Source organism: Salmo trutta, chromosome 10, assembly GCF_901001165.1.
Source record: "Salmo trutta chromosome 10, fSalTru1.1, whole genome shotgun sequence".
NCBI classification, from domain to species: domain Eukaryota; kingdom Metazoa; phylum Chordata; class Actinopteri; order Salmoniformes; family Salmonidae; genus Salmo; species Salmo trutta.
This window is the reverse complement of record NC_042966.1, coordinates 20,442,860-20,458,312: the sequence shown is the minus strand read 5'-3', so window position 1 is coordinate 20,458,312 and position 15,453 is coordinate 20,442,860. Positions and strand designations below refer to the sequence as shown.

Sequence of the window (15,453 nt, the reverse complement as noted above, 5' to 3'; positions counted from 1 at the left end):
CCACAGCGCTACTGGCAAAATATTCTGTGGACAGATGAAACTACAGTTGAGCTGTTTGCAGCTGGACCTGTATCTGGGGACAGTCTACCCGGCTCCTTTGGGACGTGAGAGGGTGTCCGCCCTCATCTCATGCCTCTTGGGGAAAGCCCTGGAGTGGGCTAACGCCATGTGGGTAAAAGGAGATGCGGCGCTGGACCACTTCGAGGAGTTCACCCGCCGCTTCCGGGCAGTCTTTGACCACCCACCCGAGGGTAGAGCGGCGGGTGAACGTCTCTTCCACCTGAGGCAGGGGACGAGGAGCGCCCAGGAGTTCACCCTGGACTTCCGGACCCTGGTCGCCGGAGCGGGATGGAAGGACAGGGCCCTGATCGACCACTATCGCTGCAGCTTGCGCGAGGATGTCTGTCGGGAGTTGGCCTGCAGTGACACCACCCTCACCTTTGACCAGCTGGTGTACCTGTCGATCCGGCTGGATAACCTGCTGGTCACCCGTGGACGTTCAGATGCGGCTCTGTCGGTTCCATCTCCCAGCACCACCGCTCCGGTGCCTATGGAGCTGGGGGTACTGCGTTCAGGGAGGCCGGAGGGGGGGCCTTCACGTGCACCATCTGTGGCCGCAGAGGTCACACTGCCGGTCGGTGTCGGGTTGGTTCCTCTGGGGGTCGAGGCAGCAGGCAGAGCGCTCTGGCGTCATCCCAGGTGAGCTTGCACCATTCTCACCCAGAGCCCTCTGTTGCCCACCTGTTTTTGCAAGCCAACTTTCATGAGTTTTCCCCGCATTCCCAGCATAAGGCGCTTGTCAATTCAGGCGCGGCTGGGAATTTTATCGACAGAGCATTCGCCCATAGTTTAGGGATCCCCATTGATCCAGTGGTTAAGCCCTTTCCAGTTCACGCGTTGGACAGTCGACCATTAGGGTCCGGCTTTATCAGGGAGGCCAGCACTCCTTTGGTTATGGTGATGCAGGGGGGTCACAGGGAGAGAATCAGTCTCTTCCTCATTGACTCTCCTGCGTTTCCCGTGGTGCTAGAGGAAACCCCCACTGCCATCCATTCTATTGGCCAATGTGCAATCATTGGAAAATAAAATGGATGATAACCTATGATCAAGATTATACTACCAACGGGACATTAAAAATTGTAATATCTTATGTTTCACAGAGTTGTGGCTTCTTCATCTTCTTCTTTTCTTCTTCTATGAGGTTTAACGGCAGTTGGCATCCAATTTGTTGCATTACCGCCACCTACTAGACTGGAGTACAACTCCCTTATACTTTACTTGAAAAAGAAAAATGTACTACATAAATACACTACCATCTAACACTATACTCACTAATTTCAAAATGATATAAATTTAAATTAACACCCCCCCTACTCCACTAATTAAATAGATTTATTCCTACCTCATGCCATCACCCTGAAGGATGGGACATCACCACTTAACACATCCTGTAACTTCTGCTGTCAAGTCTCGCACACCCAAATAACTCTCTGCAGCTGCCACCACAACCTCAATTTTCTGAGACTTCCGATCCATCCCTGCAGTGCAATTAATAACCATTGCTATAAATACTAAAAATCCAATCTTACTGAACTTATTTCACTTTTTGGCCTTTCCCTCTGTACTGGTATATCTCCACTACTCTCACCACTCTTCCCCTTAACCCATCTTCCTCTACTTTCTTCACTGCCTCAGCATATGACAACTTCTGCTCTACTCTAACCCTGGAATCCTCAACCTGCATCTCTCGCACGGGACATTTCTGATCCCCAGCTCCATGGGCACCCCTACAATTAACATATTACACTACTTTCCCCAATACTACACATTACTTTGTCTCATGCCCTTCTGCACATCTCTCACACCTTGGACCCTCCCTCCTACACACTGCTGCCACATGCCCATAAGCTTGACACATGTAACAACGTAATGTATTCGGCACATACGCTCGTACAGGATAACTTATATATCCTAACTTCAATTTGTCAGGCAAAGACTCAACTTCAAAACTCAAAAGAACAGATAATGACTCTTCTGTTTCCCCACTCTCGCCACCCTGTCAGCGTCGCATCAAACGACGAGCATCACACACACCGGGAATCTTTGCCCTCAGCTGGTCAACGTTTATATCTACTGTTACCCCAGTTATCACTCCTTTCATTGGTGCCCTTTTCTTGAGAACGAAACAATTCACTTTTCCATTAGTTTTACTTCGAGCGCATTCTTCCTCTGCCCAACAGAAACACAAACAATTATCACTAGACCACTTCTAGTTACCCTCACCAATTCCACATGACCCAACTCTTTTTTCACCCACCGTGAAACCACAAATGGATCAGCCAAAAGGCAAGAGTCCAATTTTTCCATAAACTTCACTCCAACTGTCAGACTCTTCTTCATCCTGATCCTTGGTCCATACCTCGGTCTCTGACAACTTTACCACACCTACCACCTCCAATACTTCACCCTCATTCACTTCCATTTCTCCTCCTGTCTTCAGCTCCCTCTGCTTACACTTCCTACCATTCTTCTTTGACAAACCATCTCCCATTTTTCTACCATTTTTATCCGACTCAAGCTCACCCTCTTCTTCCCTCACTCTCTTAGACCTCTTCTCCATCTTTTTTTCCCTCCATTCCTTCTCCATTTTCCAAGTACACATCTCCTTATGATAATACTGCCGCTCCATCCCTGACACCCATCTTGTACTAGCTTTCTTTAGGAACTCCATTTTCCCCTTCCGGAGTTCTCCACCTTCCACTCATGTCCAACGACTGGCCCGAGTCGTGGCTGAACGATGACATGGATAATATAGAGCTGGTGGGATTTTCCATGCACCGGCAGGACAGAGAAGCTAAGTCTGGTAAGACGAGGGGAGGGGGTGTGTGTCTATTTGCCAAAAACAGATGGTGTGCGATGTCTAAAATTATAGAAGTCTCGAGGTATTGCTCGCCTGAGGTAGAGTACCTTATGATAAGATGCTCATCCAGAAGCGGTGCTGCTAGTGGCCGGGGACTTGAATGCAGGCAAACTTAAATCCATTTTACCTAATTTCTACCATCATGTCACATGTGCAACCAGAGGGAAAGAAACTCTAGACCACCTTTACTCCACACACAGAGATGCATACATATCTCCCCCACCCTCAATTGGGCAAATCTAACCATAATTCTATCCTCCTGATTCCTGTTTACAAGCAAAAACTAAAGCAGGAAGTACCAGTAACTAGCTCAATACGGAAGTTGTCAGATGACACGGATGCTACGCAACAGGACTGTTTTGCTAGCACAGACTGGAATATGTTCCAGTATTCATCAAATGGCATTGAGGAGTATACCACCTCAGTCATCAGCTTCATCAATAAGTGCATCGACAACGTCGTCCCCACAGTGACCGTACGTACATATCCCAACCAGAAGCCATGGATTACAGGCAACATCCGCAATGAGCTAAAGGCTAGAGCTGCCGCTTTCAAGGAGTGGGACACTAATCCGGACGCTTATAAGAAATCCTGCTAGGCCCTCAGACAAACCGTCAAACAAGCAAAAAGATTGAATCCTACTACACCGGCTCTGACGCTCGTCGGATGTGGCAGGGCTTGCAAACTATTACGGACCACAAAGGGAAACCCAGCTGCGAGCTACCCAGTGATGTGAGCCTAACAGATGACCTAAATGTTTTTTATGCTTGCTTCGAGGCAAGCAACACTGAAGCATGCATGAGAACACCAGCTGTTCTGGATGACTGTGTGATAACGCTCCCGATAGCCAATGGGAGCAAGACCTTTAAAGAGGTCAACATTCACAAAGCTGCGGGGCCAGATGAATTACCAGGACGTGTACTCAAAGCATGCCCGGACCAACTGGCAAGTGTCTTTACTCACATTTTCAACCTCTCCCTGGCCGAGTCTGTAATACCTACAGTTGAAGTCAGAAGTTTACATACACTTAGGTTGGAGTCATTAAAACTCGTTTTTCAACCACTCCACAAATGTCTTGTTAACAAACTATAGTTTTGGCAAGTCTAGAACAACAGCAAAGGACCTTGTGAAGATGCTGGAGGAAACAGGTACAAAAGTATCTATATCCACAGTGAATGAGTCCTATATCGACATAACCTGAAAGGCCGCTCAGCAAGGAAGAAGCCACTGCTCTAAAACCGCCATAAAAAAGCCAGACTACGGTTTGCAACTGCACATGGGGACAAAGATCATACTTTTTGGAGAAATGTCCTCTGGTCTGATCAAACAAAAATAGAACTGTTTGGTCATAATGACCATCGCTATGTTTGGAGGAAAAAGGGGGAGGCTTGCAAGCCGAAGAACATCATACCAACCGTGAAGGACAGGGGTGGCAGCATCATGTTGTGGCGCTGCTTTGCTGCAGGAGGGACTGGTGCACTTCACAAAATAAATGGAATCATGAAGGAAAATTATGTGGATATATTGAAGCAACATCTCCAGACAACAGTCAGGAAGTTAAAGCTTGGTCGCAAATGGTCTTCCAAATGGACAATGACCCCAAGCATACTTCCAAAGTTGTGGCAAAATGGCTTAAGGACAACAAAGTCAAGGTATTGGAGTGGCCATCACAAAGCACTGACCTCAATCCTATAGAAAAAATGTGGGCATAACTGAAAAAGCGTGTGTGAGCAAGGAGGCCTACAAACCTGACTCAGTTACACCAGCTCTGTCAGGAGGAATGGGCCAAAATTCACCCAATTTATTGTGGGAAGCTTGTGGAAGGCTACCTGAAACGTTTGATCCAAGTTAAACAATTTAAAGGCAATGCTACCAAATACTAATTGAGTGTATGCAAACTTCTGACCCACTGGGAATGTGATGAAAGAAATAAAGGCTGAAATAAATAATTCTCTCTACTATTATTCTGACATTTCACATTCTTAAAATAAAGTGGTGATCCCAACTGACCTAAGACAGGGAATTTTTACGAGGATTAAATGTCAGGAATTGTGAAAAACTGAGTTTAAATGTATTTGGCTCAGGTGTATGTAAACTTCTGACTTCAACTGTACATGTTTCAAACAGACCACAATAGTCCCTGTGCCCAAGGAAGCGAAGGTAACCTGCCTAAATGAGTACCACTCACATCGGTAGCTATGAAGTGCTTTGAAAGGCTGGTCATGGCTCACATCAACAGCATCCTCCCGGATACCCCAGACCAGGGGTCTCCAACCCTGTTAATGGGGATTAACCATCCTGTATGTTTTCACTCCAACCCTAATCTAGCACACCTAATTCTAATAATTAGCTGGTTGATAAGCTGAACCAGGTTAGTTACAACTGTGGTTGGAGTGAAAACATACAGGAAGGTAGCTATCCAGGAACAGGGTTGTACACCCCTGCCCTAGACCCACTCCAATTCGCATACCGCCCCAACAGATCCACAGATGACGCAATGTCAATCACACTCAACACTGCCCTTTCCCACCTAGACAAAAGGAGCACCTATGTGAGAATGCTGTTCATTGACTACAGTTCAGCGTTCAACACCATAGTGCCCACAAAGCTCATCGCTAAGCTAAGGACCCTGGGACTAAACACCTCCCTTTGCAACTGGATCCTGGACTTCCTGACGGGCCGCCCCCAGGTGGTAAGGGTAGGCAACAACACGTCTGCCATGCTGATCCTCAACACAGGGGCCCGTCAGGGGTGTGTGCTTAGTCCCCTCCTGTACTCCCTGTTCAACCACGACTGCGTGGCCAAACAGAGATGGGAGTGGAAGAGGGGGACCTAAAACACAGAAGTTGACTTTGTTGAACAAAAAACTATTCATAAGCACCTACAATGGCATGGCCTATTAGACCAAAGGCCGGCAGATGGCGATATTGAGTCGTTTCATCTTGCTGGTTATTAAATTGTGATAGAAAGATTTAGCTAATATGTCTGAAGTTCATACTTCATGTTTGACTTCATGTCATACGGTCCTATCGTAATCTATGCATTACACTGCCGTACAATCAGACCCGCAAAATATATTTTTATACGTTATAGAACGAGTCCAATGTACTACTAGCTACATGATGACAGTTGAGTTCCCTCACAATGCAGCAGGAAGTTAGGCATAGTCAGAGCCATATATATATTCAGATATACACCAAGTTTATTAGGTACGCTACCCTGTTCACAAAAATTGATCTCTCCTACAGACAATGAGTCACGTGGCCATGGCTTTCTAAATAAAGCAGGCAGACAGCCATCCAGTTACTGTCTGACAGCTAATTGATGAGAGAGGTCGAAGGAGAATGGCAAGAATCGTGCAAGCTAACAGGTGGGCCACAAACAGACGAATAACGGTGTAGACCAACAGTGGTTTGCAGAACGGCATCTCGGAACGCACAACTCGTCATTCCTTGTCACCAATGGGCTATTGCAGCAGACGACCACACAGGGTTCTACTCCTATCAGCTAAAAACAAGAACAAGAAGCAGCTCCAGTGGGCACGCCATCACCAACACTGGACAATTGAGGAGTGGAAAAACATTGCCTGTTCCGACGAATCCCGGTTCTGTTGCGTCATGCTGATGGTAGAGTTAGGAGTTGGCGAAAGCAGCATGTGTCCATGGACCCATCCTGCCTGGTGTCAACGGTACAGGCTGGTGCCGGTGGTGTACTGGTGTGGGGAATGTTTTCCTGGCACACATTAGGTCCCTTGATACCAATTGAGCAACGATTGAACACCATGCCCCTAAAAATTCAGGCTGTTCTGGAGGCAGGGGGCTCCGACCCGGTAATAGATGAGTTTACCGTAAATCCCGGACTATAAGCCGCAACTTTTTTCCCAGCTTTGAACCCCGCGGCTTAAACAATGACGCGGCTAATATATGGATTTTTCCCGCTTTCAAATTTTTTCTCTCCAAAAAAACACATTCTGTGACGTGCTCAGTTATTTGGCGGCCTGAAGCTTTCATTAGACCAATGAAATTGCCGAACGGGTTAAGGTCAAACAACTTTTTTGTTTACTGTTTAGATTAAATCGAGCGCTCTCAAACTTCCCATCATTCTGATTACGGTAGTCATTTTGTCACTCTCATCATGGCAAAGACACGGATAAATGCATGTGATGCAGCTTTCAAGTTGAAGGCGATTGATCTGGCTGTTGGAAAAGAAAATAGAGCTGCTGCACGGGAGCTTGGTCTTAATGAGTCGATGATAAGACGTTGGAAACAGCATCGTGAGACAACTAAAGCTTACTGCTAATTTTTTATTTTATGTTACAAGCCGTGTTTCGTTAAAGCCTATTTATTTTTGTTACAAGCCGTGTTCCGTTAAAGCCTATTTATTTTTGTTACAAGCCGTGTTTCGTTAAAGCCTGTGTAAAGTTAATTTGTTTCAATGTACCGGTAGGCACCTGCGGCTTATAGACATGTGCGGCTTATTTATGTTCAAAATATATTTATTTTTTAAATTCAGTGGGTGCGGCTTATATTCAGGTGCGCTTAATAGTCCGGAAATTACGGTACCTAATAAACGGAGTATATATTTGCACAACGGATTGAGATGTCGAATAAATAACATATGGACTCCAAAAGCTCACCACGCCCTCAGGTTGGTGTGAATGTTATGTTTGGACCTAAAGGTATTCACTTCGTGTGATATCACAATTGGAGACTCTCTGGCTAGCTGGATAGCTAATATTACATCTAAATATTACATCTGTTTAACAACTTGAATATCTAGTGGCCAGTCAATCAACAACCAGGCTGCCACAGGCACTTTATTATAGCTGCCAATTCTGTTGCGTTATTGTCGCTATGTGGCATCTGCAGCTGAGCACATTGCTTTATGTGGCGTGGGTGTTGGGCTACATTGCCTTGCTGCTTCGTACTAGAAAGATGTGGACGGGGAAATACGTGCGCAGTCAACTTGCCCGCTTTCATGAACATGGGTGAGCTAAAGCAAAGAAGCCGGACAAGAAACCCAGAAGGTAATTAGTTAGTTACAGAGTTACCTTTTAAATAAATAAATAACTCTAGCTATTTACTGTCAGAGGATATCACACTTCGTCACATACACATGGTTAGCAGATGTTAATGCGAGTGTAGCGAAATGCTTGTGTTTCCAGTTCTGGCAGTGCAGTAATATCTAACAAGTAATCAAACAATCCCCAACAACTACCTAATATACACAAATCTAAAGGGGTGAATGAGAATATGTACATGTAAGTATATGGATGAGCGATGGCCGAGAGGCATAAGCAAGGTACAATAGATGGTATAAAATATAGTATATACATGTGATATGAGTAATGTAAGATATGTAAATATTCTTAAAGTGACATTATTTAGAGTGGCATTGTATAAAGTGACTAGTGATCCATTTATGAAAGTGGCCAGTGATTGGGTCTCAATGTAGGCAGCAGCCTCTCTGAGTTAGTGATTGCTGTTTAGCAGCCTGATGGCCTTGAGATAGAAGCTGTTTTTCAGTCTCTCGGTCCCAGCTTTGATGCACCTATACTGACCTCACCTTCTGGATGGTAGCGGTGTGAACAGGCAGTGGCTCGGGTGATTAATGTCCTTGATGATCTTTTTGGCCTTCCTGCGACATCGAGTGCTGTAGGTGTCATGGAGGGCAGGTAGTTTGCCTCCGGTGATGCGTTGTGCAGACCGCACCACCCACTGGAGAGCTTTGCGGTTGAGGACGGTGGAGTTGCCGTACCAGGCTCTAATACAGCCTGACAGGATGCTCTCGACTGTGCATCTGTAAAAGTTTGTCAGGGTTTTAGGTGACAAGCCAAATTTCTTCAGCCTCCTGAGGTTGCATCCATCTCTGTTTGTGCAGAGCCATCTGGACCGGGACACCGAGGCTTTTCTGAGATGCAGCATAGAGAAGTCTGGCTGGATGTTCACCCAGCTCTACCTCTCCTTCATCGCCACTGTCCTCAGCCCCCTGGTGTCACGCACATCCATCAACAGGTAGGTAAAGACAGCGCTTTAATGCTGTCATTCTCTCTCTCCATCTTTCTCACGCCCTTCTCCTTTCTTGGATCTTTCCATGCCCATCACTTATTCTCTATTCTCACCTTTTTTCAATGAATTTTGGCCAGGTGCCGCACCCCTCACTCATTCTTCTTTCCCTCGCTACCAGCTTCCTAGGTCGTGTCTCGGTTTGTGTTCTCTGCGAATCAGATTCAGCAGCTGCTCCGCGTCGCCCCCGAGAACATCTGTGTACAGTAGAAGGTTTAATCTTACTGTTAGGTGCTTTTAGCAATGCGGGTGTATTTACATACTTGCTTTCAATTGTATTGGGTTGCACAAAAACAGTCCGCAGGAAGCCAGAGGTTAAATACAATCCCATTTGAACATACTGTGCCGGGGGGCAAGATGGTTGGTCATTATGACGGAGACATTTTAGACAAAATATCTAAAGGATTATATTATTAAAAGTCTAATATTTTGACTCAAATTCCTCCCGTCATAATGACCAACCGTCCTGTCTGCCAGTTGAAATGGAATCGTATTTAACTTCTGGCTTCCTGCAGACTGTTTTTGTGCAACCCAATATAATTGAAAGCAACTCTAATGTAAATACACCCGTGTTGCTAAAAGCACCTACCTGAATGGGTGCTGGATTTTTATTTAACTGGTGGAGCTGAAACATGATATTTTATTAAACTGTAATTATCTTTTTATATCCTGGTTTGAAACTCGGGTAGCTCCACTGTTTACCAACCAGCATGTGTCATACCTCTACATTCTAAGCAAAGAAACACACAAAATGGATGTTTGCCATTGAATATAAAAACACGTAATAAATCTGTAAATGAGAGATAGGAGGATGTCATATACTATTAGTATTTATTATGGATCCCCATTACCTGCTACTCTTCATGGGTTCCAGCAAAATTAAGTCTGTTATACAATTTTAAAACATTACAACACATTCACAATAGATTTCACAACACACCAAGTGTGTGCCCTCAGGCCCCCACTCCACTACCACATAACTACAACACAAAATCCATGTGTACGTGTGTGTGTTTGGTGCATGTTATCGTGTGTGTATGCATGTGTCTGTGCCTGTGTTTGTTCCTTCAGTCCCCGCATTTCCATAAGATGTATTTTTATCAGTTTTTTAAATCTAATTTTACTGGTTGCATGAGTTACTTGATGTGTAATAGAGTTTCATGTAGTCGTGGCTCTATGTAGTACTGTGAGTCTTCCATAGTCTTTTCTGGACCTGGGGACTGTGAAGAGACTTCTGTTGGCATGTCTTGTGGGGTATGCATTGGTGTCCGAGCTGTGTGCCAGTAGTTCAAACAGACAGCTTGGTGCATTTAACATGTCAATAGCGCTCACAAATACAAGTAGTGATGAAGTCAATTTCTCCTCATTGATCCAGGAGAGATTGACATGCATATTATTAACATTAGCTCTCTGTGTACATCCAAAGGCCAGCTGTGCTGCCCTGTTCTGAACCAATTGCAATTCCCTCTTTGTGGCACCTGACCACACGACTGAACAGTAGTCCAGGTGCGACAAAACAAGGGCTTGTAAGACCTGCCTTGTTGATAGTGTGGCTAAAAAGGCAGAGCAATGCTTTATTATGAACAGATTTCTACCCATCTTAACTACTGTTGTATCAATACGTTTTTACCATGACAGTTTACAGTTCAGGATTACTCCAAGAAGTTTAGTCACCTCAACTTGCTCAATTACCACATTATTCGTTACAAGATTTAGTTGAGGTTTAGTAAATGATTAGTCAAATACAATGCTTTTAGTTTATGAAATATTTAGGACTAATTTATTCCTTGCCACTCATTCTGAAACTAACTGCAGCTATTTGTTAAGTGTTGCAGTCATTTCAGTCACTGTAGTAGCTGACGTGTATAGTGTTGAGTCATCCGCATACATAGACACACTGGCTTTAAAGATTGAAAAAAGCTGCCCTGGGGAATTCCTGATTCTACCTGGATTATGTTGGAGAGGCTTCCATTAAAGAACAACCTCTTTGTTATGTTAGACAGGTAACTCTTTATCCACAATATAGCAGGGTATGTAAAACCCTAAAACATACATTTGTTCTAGTAGCAGACTATGATCGATAATGTCAAAAGCCGCACTGAAGTCTAACAAAACAGCCCCCACAATCTTTTTATCATCAATTTCTCTCAGCCAATCATCAGCCAATTATGTAAGCGCTGTGCTTGTTGTATGTCCTTCCCTATAAGCATGCTGAAAGTAGCACTGTATCTGTTCAACAAACAAACAAATGCCAAAAGTTTACTAAGGATTGGTAACAGGCTGATTGGTTGGCTATTTGAGCCAGTAAAGGGGGCTTTACTATTCTTAGGTAGAGGGATAACTTTTGCTTCCCTCCAAGCCTGTGGGCAGGCTTGGAGGCTTAAATTGTAGGCTTAAATTTAAGATATGGCAAATAGGAGTGGCAATATCGTCTGCTATTATCCTCAGTAATTTTCCATATCACTGTGCAAATTCGTCTGTGTCTGTTCTTTGTTGAAGTATATTGCTTTAAATGTATTGTCTTATTCTGGGTGGATACTTAATTTCTCCAGCAATAACACATTGTGAAACTGTACATATAAATAGTTGGATCTCCATTGATTCAGTCAAGCACTTTCTACCTGTTGTATTTTCAACTGGGCAGTATCGTTCTGTTACGACACTGGTATATGGATTGATTATTGATAGCAATACGAGGCCTTATCAGTGAATACCTCCCATCTGAAGTGTTATGGGCAGCAAAACTTGTTAACTTTAAATAATGTAACACTCACTGTGTATTTTACTTGAAAAATAATATCCCCTCAACAACAAATACATGTTTTTTTTCTGCGACATGTCATTCTTGATCTTCATATTCAATAGTAAAGTTTTGTATCTTTTAGAAAGCGCAATAGACGTTTCAGATGACGTGTAAATGCAGTATCATATTAGGATGTCATTTGAATGAAGGATATTTGATGTGTTGTCTTGTTTTGCACGCTTTGTACAAAATAATAAAATGCAGTACTACAGGATATTTCTTAACGTAGCTCTTTATTAGCTAGCTACAACTTGCATGTTCACGTATCTCCAACCATGATCAACTGACCATGACCTAACCATCTGGGTGGTCTTAACCAATCATAGCACTGTATGATACGGTGGTAAAATGCATCCAATTATAATTCAGTATGTTTACACATATGAATATTACATCCCCCTTCTTTTAAAACAAAAGAAAAATGTTTTACATATTATAAGCATTTCTTTTTAATACATGGTCTGTAGTTTGAACTCAAGGTAAGTAACCATTTATATTGCATACTACACCAACTGAATCAACAGACTCTGAAACAATGATCCAACATACTGTTACTTTTCAAACAAGGGATTCTCAGCAACTCAGCTTTCACTGTAGAAATTACATTTTAACATTTCAAACAAATACAATACCAAAGCATTTCAAGTGAACTTTCAATAACAAGTTTACAGTCTGGAACTCTTTTAGGGCAGCGATCCGCCTACACCCTTTGACATTTCACAGGTCTAGGACAGCTCTGGGCTTGACCTCTCTTCCTGACCTTGTGCGATATGATGCTGAGCATGCTTCTGTGTCAGTCAACAGTTCTTGTGGTGTTGCAGGTAAGTATGGTGTATGTTGTGCTGTGTGTGTGTTTAGTCCATCACGTTCTCTTTCAGGGGAACAGTTCATCTCATCAGTGTGTTGTTCTTTTGTGTTCAGTAGGTGACGACGATTGCGGCGGTACACTGCTCCTTCTGCGGTGCGGACGTGATATGAACGTTCAGTGTCAGCTGGCTGGATGACGACTGCTGGTTTCCAGAGGCCATGCTCCTGGATTCTAACTGACTCTCCGTTGATCAGTGGTGGCAGTGGTCTAGCTGACCTGTCGTAGTATCGCTTTTGTTGTTGTTGTCTCTGTGCACGTTTTTCATGCATTTCCTTGTAGCTGACTACCTCAGGTTGCAGCTGCTGGTTGGTGCTGGGAAGGATTGAGCGAAGTCTGCGGCTCATCAACAGCTGGGCTGGTGATTTGAAGTTGTCAACTGGAGTGTTGCGGTATTCAAGGAGACTGAGGTAGGGGTCTCTTGTCTGCTTTTTCTTTGTCCATGAGTGATTTAGCAATCTGCACAGATTCTTCAGCAAGGCCATTACTTTGAGGGTAATGTGGGCTTGTGGTGACGTGTGAACTCCCATGCTTTTGTGAAGGATTCAAACTCATTTGATTTGTAACAGGGCCCATTGTCAGATATTAAAGTCTCTACAATGCCATGCCTGACAAAGGCTGCTTTCAGCGTGTGTATCACAGCTGCAGATGTGGTGCTGTGAAGCTTGTCGAGTTCGAAGTATCTGCTGTAGTAGTCCACTGTTACGATGTAGTCCTCGTTGTTCCAGGTGAACAGATCGGTTGCCACGACCTGCCAGGGTCGGTCTGGGATACAGTGATGTAACATTGGCTCTTTGGTGTTTGAGGGGCGTCGTTCAAGACAGATGGCGCATTTACCAACAATGTCCTCTATTTGTTTGCACATTCCGGGCCAAAACAAAATGTCCCGTGCTCTGTTTGCACTTTTTCATGCCCATGTGTCCAGCATGGATCTTTGTCAAAATCTCTTCTCTGAGACTCGTAGGAATAATGATTTTCTCTCCTTTGAAAATTATTCCGTTGATCTGTGATAGTTCATCACGATGGTTCCAGAATTCTGAGACGCTCTGAGGGCATTTTCTCCTCTCCTCAGGCCATCCATTCTGTATGACTTTCCTCAGCTGTGTGAGTTGTGAGTCCTTTTCTGTTTCTGCTTGCATCTCCTTCAGTTTTGTGTCACTAACTGGTAAGTGGCTGTACACAGTGTGCACTTGCATGTCCATGCCTTCACTGAGGCTGCTGTCCTTGTAGGTAAGAAACTTCCTGGAGAGTGTGTCTGCGACAGGGATGTCTTTCCCTGGACGGTGAGTGATTGTGAAGTCGTATTTTTGTAGTTGAAGGATCATTCTCTGTAGCCTTGGCGGGGCTGCAGCTAGTGGTTTCCTCATGATTGACTCAAGGGGCTTGTGGTCGGATTCCACAATGACTTGTCGTCCATATACGTACTGATGGAAACGTTTACATCCGAACAAAATGGCATAGAGCTCCTTTTCGATTTGAGCGTAGTTGATTTCACAGTCTGTGAGAGATTTGGAAGCGTAGCCGATGGGCTTTCCTTCTTGCAGTAGCACTGCACCTAGTCCATATTTCGACACGTCCACTTGGAGTCTGAGCTTTTTGTTGGGGTCGTAGTAGGCAAGGATTGGTCCTGGTTCTCTCGTGATCAAGTCTTTCACATTCTGGAAAGCAATATCGTGTTGCTTGTCCCAGAGAAACTCACTGGACTGCTTTAGCAGTTGACGCAGGGGTGCATTAGCATTGGAGAGGCCTGGTGCGAACTTGGATAAGTAGTTGACCATGCCAAGCAGTTTCCAGCTCTGCCCGGTTCTTTGGTGGCTCCATTTCTTTTATGGCTGAGATCTTCTGTGGATCTGGCTTGATTCCATTCACTGTGAGAAGATGCCCGAAGTAGCTGACCTCTGAAGCGCCGACTGTGCTCTTCTCGGGGTTGAGCCAGACTCCTCTCTCGCGGGACCTTTGCAGCATCGCGCAGAGGTTTCGGTTGTGCTCCTCTTTGGTTCGACCATAAACAAGGATTTCGTCCACAATTGCCACAACTCCGTCGAGGCCTTCGTACACTTCGTCGATCTTTCGCTGAAACTCGTCTTGGGCTGAGATAATCCCAAAAGGCAGGCGACAGAACCTGTAGCGTCCAAACGGTGTGTTGAATGTTGTGAGCTTAGATGACTCTTCTGTGAGCTTGATAGCCTAGTAGCCTGATCTAGCGTCCATGACACTGAAGTAGTGTGCCCCCGCTAGCTTGTGTGTGATGCCATCTAGCGTCAGTAAAGGGTAATGGGGGCGTTTGATAGCCTTGTTCAAGTCTCTTGGGTCGAGACATACTCGGAGCTTGCCTGTGCGTGGTTTCTGTCGGGTCGCGTCAATTCGAATCTGGTATCAGAACAAAAATAGTCAGCACAGAGTAACTTCTGATTTCTTTGTACTTTAATTAATGCAAACACTTGAATGGTAAATATGATGTTCGTATATACGGTCTCACTGTATCACCACGCAGGGCAGACAGAGAAGAGAACGACACATCCTTTGTTCTTCCTTAAATACTCTGACAGAGATAGTTCCCGCTCACTGCTGGCCTGTCAGAGGGAGGATGAGCGTGGTTTAAACTTACTCATCCTATCGTTGGCGTGCAGGCTGGTCCCAGCCTCGTGACGCACTTCCTGTTGCCGGGTGTAGTTATTGTCTTTAGCAGTTGACTTATCTATAGTTTATATACTTAATATTGTAGCATAGCTTCTCTGTTATATTATATAGGTTATGCAAACAAATAGCCAGTTCAATCCTAACATTTCTCTACCACCAC

The 15,453-nt window shown here is 44.5% G+C and overlaps 1 long non-coding RNA gene across 1 annotated transcript; it reads left to right on the top strand.

Annotated features, from left to right (window-relative positions):
• The first annotated feature begins 7,538 nt into the window (after positions 1 to 7,538).
• LOC115201309 (uncharacterized) lies at positions 7,539 to 9,917 on the top strand. The gene is made up of 3 exons (XR_003879728.1): positions 7,539 to 7,946; positions 8,801 to 8,934; positions 9,107 to 9,917. It is a non-coding gene; the product is annotated as an uncharacterized LOC115201309 (long non-coding RNA).
• The last annotated feature ends 5,536 nt before the right edge of the window (positions 9,918 to 15,453 follow it).